General features: G+C 40.4%; 1 pseudogene; it reads left to right on the forward strand.

The window, feature by feature from the left end:
- The first annotated feature begins 13,231 nt into the window (after positions 1–13,231).
- On the forward strand, positions 13,232–14,479 carry LOC101607088 (annotated as a pseudogene).
- Positions 14,480–19,954: the final 5,475 nt, after the last annotated feature.

Genomic DNA, 19,954 nt, shown 5'->3' on the forward strand with positions numbered 1-19,954 from the left:
TATTCAACACAAACTTTTAAAACCAGAAGGGCTTGGAGTGATATATTCCAAGTTCTGAAAGATAACAACTGTCAACCAAGGTTACTTTATCCTGCAAAGTTATCCATTCAAATAGATGGAGAAATAAAGACATTCCATGACAAAAGCAGGTTAAAGGAGTATTTGAAGACAAAATCAGCTCTACAGAAAATACTTGATAGAATCCTCCATGCTGAACAAAAGGAAAAGTACACATATAAGGAACCTAGAAAAAACAAGCTATACTCAAATACCAGTTAACAGAAGAGCGCACAGGTAGAACCAGTAAAACACACACACACACAAAAATGGCAAACATAAATACACACCTTTCAATAATATCTCTTAATATCAACGGTCTCAATGCCCCAACGAAAAGACATAGATTTGCAGACTGGGTTAAAAAGGAGGATCCTACAACTTGTTGTCTCCAAGAAACTCACCTTTCTACAAAGGATAGACATTATCTTAGGGTGAAAGGTTGGAAGATGGTGTTTCAAGCAAATGGGCCTATAAAACAAGTAGGGGTTGCTATCCTAATATCAGACAGGGTAGACTTTAGTCCAACGTTAGTCAAGAAAGATAAGGAAGGTCACTTTATATTGATTAAGGGCACACTCAAACAGGAGGACATTACAATCCTAAACATATATGCACCTAACATGGGGGCTCCCAAATTCGTCAAACAAACACTATTAGAACTAAGGTCACAGGTAACACCAAACACAGTGGTGGGTGACTTTAACACCCCACTCTCATCAATTGACAGGTCATCCAGGGAAAGAATAAACAGAGAGGCATCTGGACTAAATGAGGTCATAGAAGGAATGGACCTAACAGATATATACAGGACATTTCATCCAAAGGCTGCAGAATATACATTCTTTTCAGCAGCACATGGAACATTCTCTAAGATAGACCATATATTAGGACACAAAGCAAATCTTAACAAATTCAGGAAAATTGAAATAATTCCTTGCATTCTATCTGACCACAATGGAATTAAACTACAAATCAGTAGCAAGAAAGGCTATAGAGCATACACAAAATCATGGAAACTAAACAATACACTACTAAATGATGAGGGGGTCAATGAAGAAATCAAAAAGGAAATAAAAAATTTATAGAGTCAAATGATAATGAGAACACAACATACCAAAATCTCTGGGACACAATGAAGGCAGTTCTAAGAGGTAAATTTATAGCCTTAAGTGCCTATATTAAGAAATTAGAAAGGTCGCAGGTAAACGACCTAATGCTTCGCCTTAAAGCCTTGGAAAAAGAAGAACAAGGCAAACCAAAAATCAGTAGACGGGAAGAAATAATAAAGATTAGGGCAGAAATTAATGAAATAGAAACAAAAAGAACAATCCAAAGAATTAATGAAACAAAGAGTTGGTTCTTTGAAAGGATAAACAAGATTGATAAACCCTTAGCAAATCTGACCAAAAGAAAGAGAGAAGAGACACAAATTAATAAAATCAGAGATGAACAAGGTAACATCACAACAGATTCCAGAGAAATTCAAAAAATCATAGGGACATACTATAAAAGCATATACTCCACAAAGTATGAAAATCTGAAAGAAATGGATGATTTCCTTGATCTATATGACCTACCTAAATTAAATCAAAATGAGATTAATCACTTAAATATACCTATAACAAACATGGAGATCCAAACAGTTATCAATAATCTCCCAACTAAAAAAAGCCCAGGCACGGATGGATTCACTGCTGAATTTTACCAGACTTTTAAGGAAGAGCTAACACCACTGCTTCTTAAGCTTTTCCAGGAAATAGAAAAATAAGGAATTCTACCAAACTCCTTCTATGAGGCCAGCATCACCCTGATACCAAAACCAGGCAAAGATAGAACAAAAAAAGAAAATTACAGACCAATCTCCCTCATGAACATAGATGCAAAAATTCTCAACAAAATATTGGCAAACAGAATACAAGAGTATATCAAAAAGATCATTGACCCTGACCAAGTAGGCTTTATCCCAGAGATGCAGGGATGGTTCAACATACGCAAATCTATAAATGTAATACATTACATAAACGGGTTGAAGGACAAAAATCACATGATCATCTCATTAGATGCAGAGAAAGCATTTAACAAAATCCAACATCCCTTCATGATAAAAGTCCTACAGAGACTGGGAATAGAAGGAACATATCTCAATATATAAAGGCTATTTATGACAAGCCTACAACAAACATATTACTAAATGGGGAAAAACTGGAAGCTTTTCCACTAAAATCAGGAACAAGACAAGGGTGTCCACTGTCCCCACTTCTATTTACTATAGTTTTGGAAGTCTTAGCCATAGCAATAAGGCAAGTGACACACATAAAAGGGATACAAATTGGAAAGGAAGAAATCAAGTTATCATTATTTGCAGATGACATGATTCTATACATAAAGGACCCTAAAGACTCTACTAGCAAGCTGTTAGAGCTGATCAAAACCTACAGCAATGTAGCAGGATACAAAATAAATACACATAAATCAGTAGCCTTCATATAATGTAACAACAAACACACAGAGGATGAAATCAGAGAATCACTCCCATTCACAATTGTATCAAAAAAAATAAAATACCTTGGAAAAACCTAACCAAGGAAGTAAAGAATCTATACAATGAGAACTTTAAAACACTGAAGCGAGAAATTGCAGAAGACACTAGAAAGTGGAGAAACATCCCTTGTTCCTGGATTGGAAGAATCAATATCGTGAAAATGGCAATCTTACCTAAAGCAATCTACACATTTAATGCAATCCCTATCAAAATTCCAAAGGCTTTCTTCATGGAAATAGAAAAAACAATCCAAAAATTCATTTGGAATCACAAAAAACCTCGAATATCCAAAATAATACTGAGCAACAAAAAAGAGGCTGGTGGTATCACCATACCTGATTTTAACCTATACTACAGAGCCATAGTAACAAAAACAGCATGGTACTGGCACAAAAACAGACATGTAGATCAGTGGAACAGAATAGAGGACCCAGATGTAAGCCCAAGTAGCTATAGCCACCTGATATTCGATAAAAATGCCAAAAATACTCATTGGAAAAGAGACAGCCTCTTCAGCAAATGGTGTTTTGAAAACTGGATAAATATCTGCAGAAGGATGAAAATAGATTCTTCTCTCTCGCCATGCACAAGAATTAAGTCCAAATGGATTAAAGACCTTAACATCAGACCGGAAACTTTGAAACTGCTAGAGGCAAAAGTAGGGGAAACCCTTCAACATATTGGTCTTGGCAAAGACTTTCTGAATACAACCCCAATTGCTCAGGCAATAAAACCACAGATTAACCACTGGGACCTAATGAAATTACAAAGATTTTGCACCGCAAAGGACACAGTGAAAAAAGCAAAGAGGCAACCTACAGAATGGGAAAAAAATCTTCGCCAGCTATATATCTGATAGAGGATTAATATCTAGGATATACAAAGAACTCAAAAAGTTAAATAATAAGGAATCAAACAAGCCAATCAAAAAATGGGCTATGGAGCTAAATAGAGAGTTCTCAAAGGAAGAAATACGAATGGCATATAAGCATCTAAAAAAATGTTCTACATCACTAGTCATCAGGGAAATGCAGATTAAAACTACATTGAGATTCCATCTCACTCCTGTCAGATTGGCCACCATCATGAAAACAAATGATCATAAATGTTGGCGGGGATGTGGACAAAAAGGAACCCTTCTGCACTGCTGGTGGGAATGCAATCTGGTCCAGCCATTGTGGAAAACAGTGTGGAGGTTCCTAAAGCAGCTAGAGATTGATCTACCATATGACCCAGCTATAGCGCTCCTAGGCATATATGCAAAGGACTCATCTCATTTCCTTAGAAGTACATGCTCAACCATGTTTATTGCTGCTCAATTTATAATAGCTGGGAAATGGAACCAGCCTAGATGTCCCTCAACAGATGAGTGGATAATGAAGATGTGGTACATTTATACAATGGAGTTCTACTCAGCGGTAAAGAAAAATGAAGTTATGAAATTTGCGGAAAAATGGATGGACCTGGAAAGTATTATACTAAGTCAGGTAACCCAGGCCCAGAAAGCCAAGCGCCACATGTTCTCTCTCATATGTGGATCCTAGCTACAGATGACTGGGCTTCTGTGTGAGAATGAAAATACTTAGTAGCAGAGGCCAGTAAGTTGAAAAGGAGACATAAAGGGTGGAGAAAGGAAGGGAGGAGGATACTTAATAGGTTGATATTGTATATATGTAATTACAATGATTGTAATGGGGAGGTAATATGATGGAGAATGGAATTTCAAACGGGAAAGTGTGGGGGTGGGGAGGGAGGGAATTACCATGGGATGTATTTTATAATCATGGAAAATGTTAATAAAAATTAAAAAAAAAAAAGAATACTGCATAGAATATTCCACACTGAGGAGAGGAACAAGCATACCCAAGAGGTTACAGGAGGAAAAAGGAAAAATTCAAAACCAGAACAGACAAGAAAGCAACAAACTCCTCAAAGAATTCAACTACAGGGATTGACACACAACACACAATAATAACTTTGAACATTAATGGACTTGACTTATAAGTCAAAAGACACAACTTAACAGGCTGAATCAGAAAACTGGATTCATCCTTCTGCTGTCTGTAAGAAAATCACCTTTCTATTACAGACAGAGACCATCTTATGGTGAAAGGATGGAAAAATATATTCTAAAAAAATGGAAATAGGAAACAAGCAGCTGTGGCTATACTAATATCTGACAAAATACACTTTCAGTCAAAAGAAATCAAAAGGCATAAAGAAGGCCACTACACATTCATTACGGGAACAATTCTAGAAGAGGGTATTATAACCATAAACTTATATGAACCAAACACAGGTGCACCAAATTTTATAAAGCAAAATTTCCTAGACAATAAAGCATAAATAAGTCCTAATACACTAACAGGAGACAAGCTTAATCCCCTACTATTGACAATAGATAGATCATCTAAGCAGAAAATAAATGGAGAAGTAATAGAGCTAAATAACACCATAGATTATAATTATACTTAATAGACATCTTTATAAATTTCACACTGCTTCTACAGAATACACATTTTTCTTAGCAGTGCGTAGAACCTTTTCTAAAATGGCTCATATACTAGGTCATAAAGCATGTTTCCATGATTTCAGGATAAATGGCATAACTCCCTTTATTATATATGACTGCAACAACAAAAGAAACAAGAGACATCAGACCCAAGCCAGGAGACGGAATAACACATTACTAACCAATGAATCAGTTATTGAAGAAACTAAAATAATAATTCTATAAGCAAATGGCAATAGAAACATGACATACTAAAACTTCTGAGACAAAATGAAGGCAATCCTAATAGGGAAGTCTATATAATTGAATGCATACATTACAAAAATAGATCTTAAGTCAATAACTTGAGCTACCATCTGAAGGCACTGGAAAAACAAGCACATTCCAAACCAAAAAGTACCAAATGGAAAAAGAAGATAATCATGATCTGAACAGAAATCAATGACGTGTTAAAGAAGAAAATAATCAAAATATTCATGAAACAAAGAGATTTTTCTCTAAAAAGTAAATAAGGGCTGGAGAGATGGCTTAGCAGTTAAGTGCTTGCCTATGAAGCCTAAAGAACCTAGTTCGAGGCTTGATTCCCCAGGATCCACGTTAGCCAGATGCACAAGGGAGCGCTCACATCTGGAGTTTGTTTGCAGTGGTTGGAAGCCCTGGCGTGCCCATTCTCTCTCTCTCCCTCCCTCTCTCCCTCTCTCAGTCTCCCTCTTTCCCTATTGTTCTCAAATAAATAAATAATTTAAAAATAAATAAGTAAGATTGGTAAAGCATAGTTTAAACTGATCTAAAGAAATCGAGGGAAGACTCAAATCAACATGATTAGAAATGAAATCAGAGACATCATAACCTATGCCAATGAAAGCAGCAGAATCATCACAACATATTTCAAAAACCTGTATTTCACAATATTTGAAAACAAGGAAGAAATGGATGAATTGCTTGACCCACACCATCTAACAAAAATATACTCAGAAGAGCTAAGTTACCCGAATAGAGCTATAACATCAAAGGAGATTGGAAATGTAAATAAAAGCAAACGAAAATTGTCCAGGCATGAAGAAATTCTACCAAACCTTTACTGTAAAAGTAAAATCAATTTTCTTCAAGTTATTTCACACAATTTAAAAGGAATAATGCTCTCTGACTCCTACTATCAAACCTGCATTATACTAAGACCAAAACCAGAGACACAAGTAAAGAAAACTATAGACTGTTATTGCTGATGAACTTAGATGAAAAAATTCTCAATAAAAGTATTGCAAGCTAAATCCAAGAACACAAGTGTCAGACACACCATATGATGCCCACACAGAACATGGAAGAGACCTGGCTAGAATTGAGAAAAGAGCTAGTCCCAAGGCCTTTAGCCCTTGTAGTGCTGGAAAGGGCTACCTGAGCAAGTGGTAACCAATAGGCTGAACAAGCAGAGGTCTAAGCTACTCAGAAACACCATGACAGGTTGTACATGCCAGTACAATAGTGGCACATGGCCTTGTTGGGTAACCAATAGCTTTCTAATTGGCTTAGAGGATCTCCACAGAAAGGAACCCATATATGGAATTGGGAACCAGGTCAGAATGTTATGGAGACAAAGATTATGCTCTCCAATGTCAAGCTCTCACTAGTCATTGGATAAAAGAAGGTTCAAACACATCAAATTCTCCCTAAATTAATAAAGTTTATCCCATTTAACCTGTACTGACTTCACTCGCCACTGGAGAATGTATTCTTCTTTCTCAGAAGGCAGTGAGTCCCAAGGAGACAAATTGCCCCTCACACTTTAGCCAAGCCACAGGTGACATCACAGAGGAATTCCGGAGATGAGGAAGAGTGCTGCTTCCTTGCTGAACCTGATAATCAACACCAGGGTGAAGGAGACAGATCCTGAGGATACTTAGCACTTACCAAAGCAGAGATCCAGAGGCTCCTAAGAGCTCATTATTTATGCAGACTGAAAACTCACCCATATAGCTAAGCAAATTATGCAGAAGAGGGGATAGAATGATTTTAAGTGCTATAGGTTGAGCTATTATGTACAGAGGCATTCTCTCCCCCCCCAAAACACAACTGACTGCTGTTCCCACAATACATAAGCCATAACCCCATACAGAATACCTGCAACCCCATTGAGAAGGGTCCTCAACAGAATGGGAGCAGGAATCAGGAGAAAGAGGGTTTCAACATATGATATATCCATGCAAAATATGGTAATAATTACATTTTTTTTCAAGGAATGATCTCACCGTAGCCCAGACTGACCTGGAATTCACTATGGAATCTCAGGGTGTCCTTGAACTCCCGGTGATCCTCCTACCTCTGCCTCCCAAGTGCTGGGATTAAAGGCATGCGCCACCACTCCCGGCTAATTACAAATTTTTTTAAAATAAAAATAAAAAAGGGTCATCTAACTCGACCAAGTACATTTCACCTCAGAGATACAGGATGATTCATTATATGGAAATCGATAAACAGATTCAATGACAGTAATTACATGCCAATTTCAATTGATACCAAAAAGCCCTTCAAAACCATAAAACATCCCTCATGATTAAAACACTGGAGATACTAGGGATGGAGGGATTACATCTCAAAATGATGAGGGCTGTATGTAACAGACCTAAGGCCCCTGTCACAGTAAATGAGGATAAACTTCAAGCATTCACATTAAGGTCAGGAACAAGATGGCATTGTATTGGAAAGGCTGAAATCAAATTAATCCTATTTGCAGATTATGTAATTCTATACATGAGGACCCAAAAGACGCTACCAAAAAACTCCTAGAGTGGATATATTCTTTCCTAAATGTGGTCAAATAAAAAATACACACACAAAAATCAGCAGGCATTGTATTTACCAAAAACAAACATATGGAGAAGAAATCATAAAAGCAGTCCCACTTATAATAGCCACAAAAATTAAATATTGTAGAATAACTCTAATCAAGGGAATGAATGCTATATAATAAAATCCTAGAGCTGGAAAGATGGCTTAGTGGTTATGAGCTTGCCTAAGGACATCAGTTCGAGGCTTGACTCCCTACGACCCACATAAGCCATATGCACAAGGTGGCACATGAATCTGGAGTTCATTTGCAGTGGCTGGAAGCTCTGGCATGCCCATTCGCTCTCTATCTGCTTCGTTCTCTCTCTGTCTGTCTCTCTCAAATAAATAAATAAAAATAAATAAAAACCTAAACACATCGGAGAAGATATTGATGAAACATGGGAGAATGAAAGGCATCCCATGATCATGGATTGGAAGAAATAATATCATGAAAAATGGCCATTGTATAAAAAGCAATATACAGATATAGTGCAATTTCAAACAAAATTCCTGTACCATTCTTCATAGAAGTAGAATTATTGTTCTTCAGATTGTGAAACAGATGCACTTCCTACAATGATAAGGAGGCAGATTAAACAAAATTCCATATGTATGTGCCCTTTTGGGCATCTGGCTTTATGTGGGTCCTAGAGTATTAAACACCAGTCATTAGGCTTTGTAGGCAAGTGCCTTTAACTACTGTGCCATATCTCCATCCCCTTAGAATCCTATAGAGACCAAAATAATTGACTCCAATTATGAGCCCCCACTAGCCTTCATCCAAAAGTGGGGCTATACTCATCAAAATCTCTTAAAAACAATGATTATCCCCTTTAACCTATACAGCTCTCACTCTCCATTGTTTTTCAGAAACGAGCAAGTAATGGGGATAACCACAATCTACCCACAAGACAAGAGTAGGTACCTGACTCCAGGACAGGAGATTAACCACCCCTTACATAGCAGCCAGGATCTGGATGAAAGAACAGAGCAACTGGGGAGATGATCATGTGCGCTACTTTCACAGAAAGCCTGATAGCCTGGGCCAGGGTGATGTAGAAAGACGTTCAGGATACCCAAAATGCACTAAAGCAGAAATCCAGAAGCTGCTGAGAACTCAACACTGAAGTAGAATTCAAGCACACCCACCAACACTCAGGCAAATTTGTGGAAGAGGAAGTGGAAAGAATATCAGAGCCACGGGGTCAGAAAGAATATCCAGAGACATAGCCCTCCCCACAATGACAGACTGCTGCTCTCACAACTCATAACCTACAAGTACATGGTGAATACCAACAATCCCACTAAGGAGGGCCCTCACTGGAATGGGGGCAGGCAGGAGGGAAATGATGGTATCAACCTATGATGTGCTCATACAAAGTTTCTACTTAATAAAAAAAAGTCTTAAAATGCATATGGAAGCAAAAATTGCCTCAGATGGAAGGAAAAAGTCCTCAGCAAAAGGAATACTTTTGGTGTCATCACTGTATACAATTTCAAGATACACTACAAAGCCATACTAATACAAACCGCACAATGTTGATCCAAAGAAGACACACAGATCAAAAAGAGAATAGGATAGAATAGAAGAATACAATAGAATAGAATAGAATAGAATAGAATAGAATAGAATAGAATAGAATAGAATAGAATAGAATAGAATAGAATAGAGAATAGAACATCCAGAATTAATCTATATTAGATACAGCTACCTGATCTTTTGCACAGCCGTCAAAAAATGCACACTGGACAAAATAGCATTTTCAACAAATGCTGCTTGAGAAATTGGATAACCACATGTAGGATAAGGAATTTATACCATCTTCTTTCAAGCTTAACAAAAATCAAATCCAAATAGATCAAGGACTTAAGTATAACACCAGAAACTCTAAAATAAATAGAATAAAGAATTTGGAGCCAGGCATGGTGATGGACGCTTTTAATCCCAGCACTCTGGGAAGCAGAGGTAGGAGAATTACCATGAGCTCCAGGACACCCTGAGACTACATAGACAATTCTAGGTCAGGCTGGATGAGAGTGAGACCCTACCTTGAAAACAAACAAACAAAACACCTCAAAGCACAATATAAAGGACCATTAAATGAAAGGTTGGATTTTGGAAAACTCTCTAACCAAACAAAGAGAAAAGGAGAATGTCCAAAGTATAAAATTAGAGGTTGAAAACTGGATGTTGTAGCAGATTCCAAAGGAATTCATACAATCAATAGGGGATGTTTTGAAATCTTGCATTCCCAACCCTGTGGGAAATATAGGGGGAAAAATCTTAGATACATATGACCTACTGAAATTAAATGAACAAAATATGAACAACTTATTCAGATTCCTAACAAGGAAGGAGATTGTAGCAGTAAGTGTTCCCATAAGGAAAAGCCCATGTCTGCATAGATTCACTGTGGAATTCTACCAATCCTTTCAAAGGCTAGTATCAATACTCCTGTAATAGTGCCACTTAATAAAAAAGGAGCATGACAAAACCCATTATACAGATCCGAGATTACCTAAACAGATAAAAACACCAAAATAGCAGAAAACTTTAGAGCAATTCCCCTAATAATCACAGATAGAAAGCTTCTCAATAAAATTCTTGCAAATTGTGTTCAATAACAAAGTATGAGGATGATAGTGCATGACTCACTTAGTAGGTTTACTTCCTAGTATGCAAGCATGATAAATGTAATATAACACATGTAGGGACTTAAGCAGGGAAATTCCATGACTATCGGAAAAGATGGCTGGGGGCAAGCCTGGGACAAAGCTGAACCTCCCTTTCCAATTAAAAAAAAGTCCTTGAGAAAACTAGGAATAGAAGGAAAACATCAATTTACTAAAGCTTGAGGGGCTGGAGAAATGGTGCAGCAGTTAAAGGCACTTACATGCAAATCCTGACAGCCTGGGTTCAATCTCCCAATTCCCACAAAAAGCCAGATACACAAAGTACTTCATGTGTCTGGAGTTCTTTTGTTGTGGCAAGAGGACCTGGAGCACCATTTCTTTTCTCTCTCTGTCTCTTTCTTTCTGTCTCTCTCTTCCTGCAAATAAATAATCAACAAAAATAATTAAAAATAAAGTTCTGTATAGATGAAATATTACCTGATGTCATGCTAAATGAAGAAATATTGCAAACACCCCTCTGCTGCAATCATGAATGAGCAAGGGTATCCAGCATAATGCAACAGCTATTTTTCAATATATTGCTCCAAGTCTTAAAGTCTTAGCTACAATAATGAGATAAGAGAAGAAAATACATGGGACACAAATAGGAAAGGAAGAAGGCCAAGCATCTGTATTTTCAGATGACATGCTCCCATACATTAAAATAAAACTGACGATTCACCAAGAAATCCAGCTCTTAGACTTGATACACAGTTTCATCAAAGTAGCAGTATATGAAAGCAACATTTGTGAATCATAGACTTTCTCTCTCCCTCTCCCTCCCCCCTGCTCCCTCTGTCTCCATATGTATAACTTGAGAAAAATCAATTAAGATATTTAATTAGCAACCCAAATATACAGGACCAAAATAGTAAAAGTCATTGATAATGACAATTGTAAGGCAATGAGGAAAGAAACTGGTAGAGAGACTGTAACAGATGGAAAGACCTCCCATCCTCATGGATTATCAGAGTTAATGTTGTGAAAACAGCTATGCTGTCAAAAGCACTGTACACACTTGCATCAATTATTTTCTCATTGCTTGGACAAAACACCCAGTGAGAAGTACCTCATGGAAAGAAAGTGCTTATTTTGGCTTATAGTTCTTTTGGGATGCTTCCTCATGGCTGGGAAAAGATTGTAGTGCCAGGAGCTAGAGGTCACATATCCATGTCAGCAGGCAGGAAAAAGTGGGAATGAGGTATCTATGGATAATCAGCAAGATTAGATTAACTTCCACAGCTCACTCCAGTTTTGTTTTTTTTTTTTTTTTTTTTTTTTTTTTAAGAAGAAAACAAGTTATATTGATCAAGAAAACAAAACATATGGAAAAAGATGAATCCATATCATATTGCCAGAAGGAAAAGAAAGTGGGCCAGCCACTGTGGAAATCAGAACAGAGGCTGCAGAAAACTGTAAGGATTACTACCATCTGACTGAGACAGACCACACCTGGACATACAGCCAGTGAACTCTAAGTGCTACCAGAGAAGTACTAGCAGCATCCAAGTTTTTTGCTGCACTATGCACAAGTAGAGGGAATGTGTACACATAGGTAAATTTTATTCAGCTATGAAGCACAATTGAGTCACAATATTTGCTGGGAAATGGATGAAACTGATGTATATCACACTCAATGATGTGCCTCAGACCCAGAGAAGATGTCATGTTACATATTCTATCTCATGTACAGGCTAGATTTAAGTGTGTGTGTGTGTGTGTGTGTGATGAAATTCAATTGCGATGGAGACACTGAGGCAGGATGAAGGGATTTTTTTTCAGGAAGGGGGAAAACCAGAGTAATGGAATACAGATGGCAGGAAAATAGAGGAAAGATGATTTGTGGGAAGGTAGGGACCAGCAGGAGGTAGTCAATGTTCTGGCACGGGCATTAGAGAGGGGGAAATGAATAGGAACAAATTAAAATGACATGTCTGTCTGTGTGAAAATGCTCTCATGAGACTCATGACTATGTATAGGAAGTTACCACATGAGGAACCTTGAAGGGAAGGATGCTGACATCCCCCACTTGCTGACGCCCTGTTACTTCTCGTGGCATTGAAAAGGGAGTCCAGCACCAAGTCCCTGCGGAGGACACCACCTCCCACTGGGGCCCCGCCTCAAGATGCCCCCAAAGCAAGGTACCCCTACTTATCTTCTGATAACAAAATGTGAATTAGCCCGGGCCCAGTGTCATAGACAGACAGACAGATAGATGGGGTGCTGTGAGTTAGCTGAGGCCTTGCCTGGGGGATGGAAAGACTGATGGACAGGGCGCTGCGAGGCTCTTGGCAGTGGCCTTAGCTGGTCTCACTCACGGTGCCCGCCCTCTTGGCTCTCTGGGCTTGGGCTGGGCTGGCTGGAGCTGCTGGCCTCCCCCTGACCTCTGACCCAGGCTCTTGGCAGTGGCCCTAGCTGGGCTCACTCACGGTGCCTGCCCTCTTGGCTCTCTGGGCTTGGGCTGCCCCCCCCCCTGCTCCAGTGGCTCAGCGGGGGCCAGAGTGACTCCCGCGCATGCGCGCTTGCGCACCTGTGGACACGGGCCTGGCTGGCAGTTAGGGCGACTGTCATTCTTCCCAGGTGGCGGCACGGGCCCTTCTTGGTGACCAGACCTGAAGATGGCGGCCACAGGTGCTGAGGCGCCAGGTCCCTGCTGGGTGCCTTGTCTCTGTTCCCTTGACAGGCTTCAGGAGCTATGTAGAGAAGAGGGCCTCCTTTGCAAGTCCATAGGGGCCACCAAAGGGAAGCTAAGCACCTACAAGATGGAGTACTTGTGTGACTACAAGATGGTGGGGCACGTGCATATTACCTTGTCAAGCGGAGAGGGCGTCTGGCGTCTGAAAATACCTGGGAGCCTCTGAGGAATCTCAGGGGCCCCTTGCGCGTTCAGCAATTCCACCAAGACAAAGACACCTACTTGTCCCAGGCAAACACGCACGAGGTGCTCATCCCACAAGGCGAGCATATCAAAATTCTGCAGCCAGCCATCGCCGACTACATCCTCAAGAGAACTTGGCAGAGAGTCGCTCTGCAGAGATGGCAGGAAGACCTGAACCGAGGAAACCACCATGGAGGAAGGGTCTTCGTGGAGAACGCTGTGGATTGCCAGGGCCCACCTTCGCACCTTCACTACATCCATGAGTGCAAGCCAGCTCCCGGCATTTCCTTGGGCCATGCGGCCCCCTCTGGTTGCTGGTGCACAGACTGTTTCCGCAGCGGATATGAGTGCTGTCCTGCCAAGGCCGGGGGGCCTTTTGGCTTACAACAGGAAGGGACACCTCAGGGCGGAGCCAGGCTCGCCCATCTTCGAGTGCAACTCATGCTGCAGATGTGGGCCCGACTGTCCCAACAGGATTGTCCAAAAGGGCACCCGATATCCACTCTGCATTTTCCGAACCAGCAATGGCTGTGGCTGGGGTGTCAAGACCCTCGTGAGGATTGCAAAGATGAGATTTGTCACGGAGTATGTTGGAGAAACCATTGAGAAGGAAGAAGCGGAAAGACGCAGGCAGATGTACGACACCACAAGAATCACATACCTCTTCGTCCTGGACTATGACTCCTGGGAAGAATTCACAGTGGATGCAGCTCAATATGGAAATGTGTCTCGCCTCTTCAACCACAGCTGTGATCCCAATCTGCAGGTGTTCAATGTTTTCATAGAGAACCGCGACACCTGCCTTCCCAGGATGGCATTCTTTTCCACGAGAAGCATCCGTGCTGGAGAAGAGCTGGCTTTTGATTACCAAATGAATGGCTCTGGAGATCCAAGTGCAGATCACAGTCACCCTTACAGCCCCGCCAAAAACAGGACCAGGACAGACTGCAAATGTGGAGCAGCCACGTGCAGAGGTTACCTCAACTGAACTTCCAGGGTATGTAACTCATAGTGACTGCACACTTTCCCCGTGTGAAAGTATGGCAGACTTTCCATAGTACCAGTGTTCTGCTTAAGTTGCTCACTCATAGGCCATGTCTTCTCAAGACCTATTTTACACAACACGTTAGTTTGTTTCTGAACATGACACAGTAGTGCCATGGAGATCACACTACAGGCATGTGTACTTGCTCGATGCATATGCACTTGCTCCTCCTCCTCAGAGACCAAGTGTGGAACACAAACTATTGACAACTCCACACAGGTTTAGGTAAATTTATGTGACTAGATAGAAGAGTGCCACGGTTCTGTGGGAAGGGTTGATAGGAGGATGTGCTGGTTGTAGAGATGAAACGGGTCGCCTTGAATCTAAAAGAAATAAGAATAATAATAGTAATAACTCAACTTGAACAAATGCACAAGTTCTGTTTTTCACTCATATTCTTATGGTCTTCTTTAAAGCCCACTGATCTTGTGCTCAAAGTAAGTTATGGATATTGAAGGTTTGGGCTCTTCTCTACCTTTACAGTAAAACAATGGCACACCTGAATGACATAGTTATTTAAAATTAAGGGGGAAATCTTCATCTTGTCATGACATACTTTGAAGCCATCTATGCCACCACGAAGTATGTCATGATGTTTCTTGATCCTAAACAAGAATACCCTTTTAAAACAATCTTCTCTAGAATCTTCTCTAGAAGCCACAAGGGCCGGCCATTATGCATATATTTGAAAGGACACAGCACTGACTGCAGCAGGGCCTTCCTTTATCAGTGGCAGACACAGAAAGTGAGTGGAGCTCTTTCTTAAAAGGGCCACTTGTAGCAGGACTTCGTGGATAGATTTTGAATATCTCTCTCCTGATACCCAGCAAGCAGCTAGAATTGGTGCTAATGCAATGGATGATAACACTGTGTATGTTTACTCACTTTTCAGAGTTCCTTTTAACCAGACTTGTTTTTGTACTTTGTCTCTTTCAGGGCTTTCAAACACAATCAATTTAGAGAATATACAAGTTTATGGGTTCAATGCAATAAAATTAAATGTGACCAAATGGTACTCCCGAGTTTGTACCTTTGATCCATTGATTGATAAGAGCAGGATGGATCCCCCCACCTTGCCCCATGTAATAAACTCTCAGTCAATCTGAATAAGATGGCAGAACACAAGCGTCAACTAGAAAACCCAGTGGATTACAAGAGGTAAGATAATATACAGAAGGTGCTTCTTCAACAAGAGGCAAGATATGATTTTGAATTTTGGGGCTCTAGAACTGATGGTACGTGTGTCGTTTTTTGTTTGTTTGGTTTTCCTCTCAATGTTAGCCAGACAATGTATTTGAGAATTTTCTTTTTCTTTTTTTAGTTTAGCCTTGGGCTAGAGTAAGACTCTACTTTTTAATTTTTTTTTATTAATTAGGTTTGTACTCATTGAATACATTCAATTTAGTACCATTGTTAGGCTCATCCATGACCTACCCCCTCCCCTAGCCCCTCCTTGTTGAGGTATACGGGTCATGCGTTGGGGAGTTAGCCCACAGTTATGGGTAGGATAAATGTCTCTGCATATCATGACCCAACATGTGGCTCTGACATTCTCCTCCCCCTTCCACAAAATTTCCCTGGGCCATGTTGGGTTCATTTTTGGTGTGCTTCAGTGATGAGGTGTTGGGGGCCTCTGGGTCTCTGGCTCTCTGATTTGGTAGGAGTTGATTTTTCACTGTGTTGATCTCCTTCTCCCTTGTGCTGGTGCCGAGTGCAACAGTATTTGAGAATTTTCATAGCATCACGATGAGACAGATGTTGCTGTAAGATTCTTCTTCAAGATATCTGCCAACTGCTTTATTTTGCTTCTACAGAGAATGCAGCATCACCCAGACAATAGTCCCAATTTATGTTCTTGAGAGTTAGGCAGCAAGTAGGGAAGACATACTGGTTAAGATAGTTGAGGTCCCTGTAGAGAAGCTGGGGGTGGGTGCTACTGCTCTCATCACTCGCTCCCAACCTGCCTGCCCGGCTGGTGCCTGTGATAGATGTGGAATATGTAGGCAAGGGCTTCTCCCCACTCACACTGGCCTTTAAAAATCATAAGAACCTGAAAGACAGGACAGGGGCTGATGAGCTTCTCGGAACACCACCAGGCAGCATTCCACAACCCTGATCTACCTCCCTAATATTCCAGCACTAGGACACAAGAGGAAAATAAAGGCTTCCACTCACCCATCCCTCTCACTGTATATCCACAGCACTGGTTGATCAGTATTCCAAGGCAAGCCAAGTAGAGAGGTTCCCAGAGAGAGGACCTACTTCAAAAAGTCAGCCAAAGTGAGCCAGAAACTCACCTCCCAAAATTAAATGAGCTGATCTTCACAGGGGGAAAAGCATACCCCACATCAGCCCATGGGAAGTGCTACTTGAACCTCTCCTACCAGGGCAGGTTGCTAAAGGAAATGACATCATGTGGAGAGAAAGAATTCAAAATCCACCCGACTGAGGAAGAAATTCTGACAATTTTTTTTGATGTACATTTAGGGTACTTGGCTTTTGCACTTTGTCCACATGTAATTATTAAAATTTTTGTCTTTTATTACTCCTTCCCTTTTATTTTCTTTTTCCTATCTTTTAGTGCCCGGTTTTTAAAAGGTCTACTTCAAAGCCAGGCACAGTGGCAGAAGCAGGAGGATTGCTGTGAGTTCGAGGCCACTCTGAGACTACATAATGAATTCCTTGTCAGCCTGTGTTACAGAGAGACCCTACCTCAAAACAAAAATGTTTAAAAGTCTCCACCTGGATTTATTGTTGTAGGGAGGGTAAATTGGAGGGGCTACTGTGGAAAACAGTGAGTAGGTGTCTCTAATAGTGAAATACAGATATTCCACATGGCCCAACTATATCACTCTTGGGCCTGGTCCCTAAAGACTCCACACACTAGTTCAGAGAAAGGTGATCACCCATCTTTTATTGGTATCATATTTGCAACAGCTCAGAATGGAATCAGCATTGATGTCTCTCAACTGATGAGTGCCTAATAGAAATGTGGGACATCTATACAAAATCGAGTTTTACTCAGACATGAAGGAAAATGATGCTGTGAGATTTGCAGAAAAATGTATAACTCTGGAAAATGTTACACTAAGTGAGGTAACCCAGGCTCAGAGAAACAAAAGTCATATGATCTATCTTGAGAAGATCCTAGCTTCCAATTGTCATATTTGTCTGTGAGTTGGAGTAAGATCCCACTTTGGCCAGGAAGCTAGAAATAGTTATGGGTTGGCACTTAGAGGCAGGGTAGTTGACACAAAAGTAGAGGGGCCAAATACTGGGCATGGAAGGGTTTCCAGTGGGCTCAACGAAGAAGGATGAAGGAGAGCAGGGGGTGGAGGAGGGTTAACCAAAACCAAAGATGTTCTGAAAAAGCTATATTGAAAGGCACTTCGTTATTAATGTAAAAATATTATTTTAAAACAGAGTTTAATTAGGAGTACCCTGCATGGGTAGAAAAGTGCTATGCTGTCCATCAACCCATAAATTTTCACATAAAACATAAATACTAGTATCAGTGATGAGAGACTACCTGGTAAGGGTCAGTGAAGGCCATGTTACCACAAAAATTACTCAGTGATCATCACTGCTCTAGGTTGCCCAACAGAAGTAGATGGTTAGGACCTTATTGCTGAAGACACCACTTATTTTGTTGCCGGACACTGAGATGTCAACTGGGAACTGAGCTTAAATCCACCTCTTTGCTGACAAGCAGTGAGTGCTGGAAAGGGATATGCAGCCTACTGGGGAGGAGAAGTTATGGGTGATTGTTTTAGTTACTTTTGCACTGCTGGGACAAAACACTGAACCAAAAGCAGCTGATGGGAAGAGAGGTTCAATTTTGCTTATGTGTTTGAGGGAAAGTTTCATGATAACAAACTATAAAGCATGACATAAGCAGAGGCTAGACATCGCTTCTACCACAGCATGTGGAAGCAGTGGCGGCAGTGGCGCTAGCTAAACTCTGGTAAGGAGGAACATAAGTCATAACATCCCAATGCCCACTCTCAATATCACTCTTCCTCCAATGTGGCTCCCTCTCCCAAATTTCCACCACCTGGGGGCCAAGCATTCAAAATCCACAAGCTTATGAGAATCATCTGATTCAAACAACTATATTCTTCACCAAGCACCCATAAACCCATGACCTTCCATGATGTAAAATGCATTCACTCCAAATTTTAAAATCCCCATAGGTTTGTTTCCCTATTGTTTTCATCAATCCCAACACTGTCATTCATACTCACAGTTCTAAATCTCAAATCTGTGATCCTGTAATGTCAAAACATTAATTACATACACGCAATGGAACTGAATAAACATTCATGGTACAAAAGATGGTCCTAAACACACCAGAAAAGATTGAACCAACATAAGATGGAAAACAAACAGAGTATACATCAAGTCTTGTTGCTCCATTTGTGTCATCTGTAACCACTGATAATTTCTCTGGGGTTCCATTTCTATCCCTATTGCTTGGAATCCCACAGCCTGGGGGAAACTCCAACTGAAGCCAGCAGCTCTCGTTGACAATTGCTCTGTAGTCATAGAACCTCCAAAATGTTGTGGTCCCTACTGAAACCCACAGTTCCATCCATGCCATGACATTTCAGGGGCTCCATGTAGGAACTCCAATAACATCACATCATCCAGTAGGCATTTACCAAAAATAAATAAAAACTGGGATACAAATCCAACATCACTCTCTTTCCTCTATTTTGACACCTTCATAGTACCAGGCAGGATAGCAAATTTGTTGATCCAGAGGGGAATAAAGCCAACTTTTAAGATCAGGTAAACTTATGTAGCATTCTACATTCTGCTCTCTTCCATTCAACAGGAGTCAGCATTTTGCCTACTGTCTGAATACAGAAGAGCTCATAGAAACTCAGTGGTGGTAATCTCCCTAACAATTGCAAGTGAATTGAGCTGAAGTCTTTGGCCTGAAATTTTCTTTTCTTTCTGTGCTATATCCATCTGTTATTTATTTCACTATTACTTTTAAATTCAGGTTAGTCTCATAGTCAGCTCCACTCTGATGGGATGAACTTCCAAACAAAACAAAGCTTATGGGATGAATAAATTTATTGGAATCTCACAGATCCAGCAGAAGTTCCATAAAGGTGAAAGGGGCTGGCTCCCTTTCACAGATCCAAGCAGAGAAATAAAGAAAAGAAAAACACTGCCAGCACACAACACACCCCTTCTACAAGGATTAATCTCCCAAATGTTCACCAGCTGGGACCAAGCATTCAAAACACATGAATATATGGGGGGGGGCACATGATATAAATTAACACAATGGACTTAACCAGCAGTAGTCCATGCTTACTACACAATAAATGAACCAGGAAAGATATGCTGACTGGTGTAATAGTTACTCTACTATTATGTGGGTAAACATCTGCTCTATGATTGTGT

Source organism: Jaculus jaculus, chromosome X (genome assembly GCF_020740685.1).
Source record: "Jaculus jaculus isolate mJacJac1 chromosome X, mJacJac1.mat.Y.cur, whole genome shotgun sequence".
Classification (NCBI taxonomy): domain Eukaryota; kingdom Metazoa; phylum Chordata; class Mammalia; order Rodentia; family Dipodidae; genus Jaculus; species Jaculus jaculus.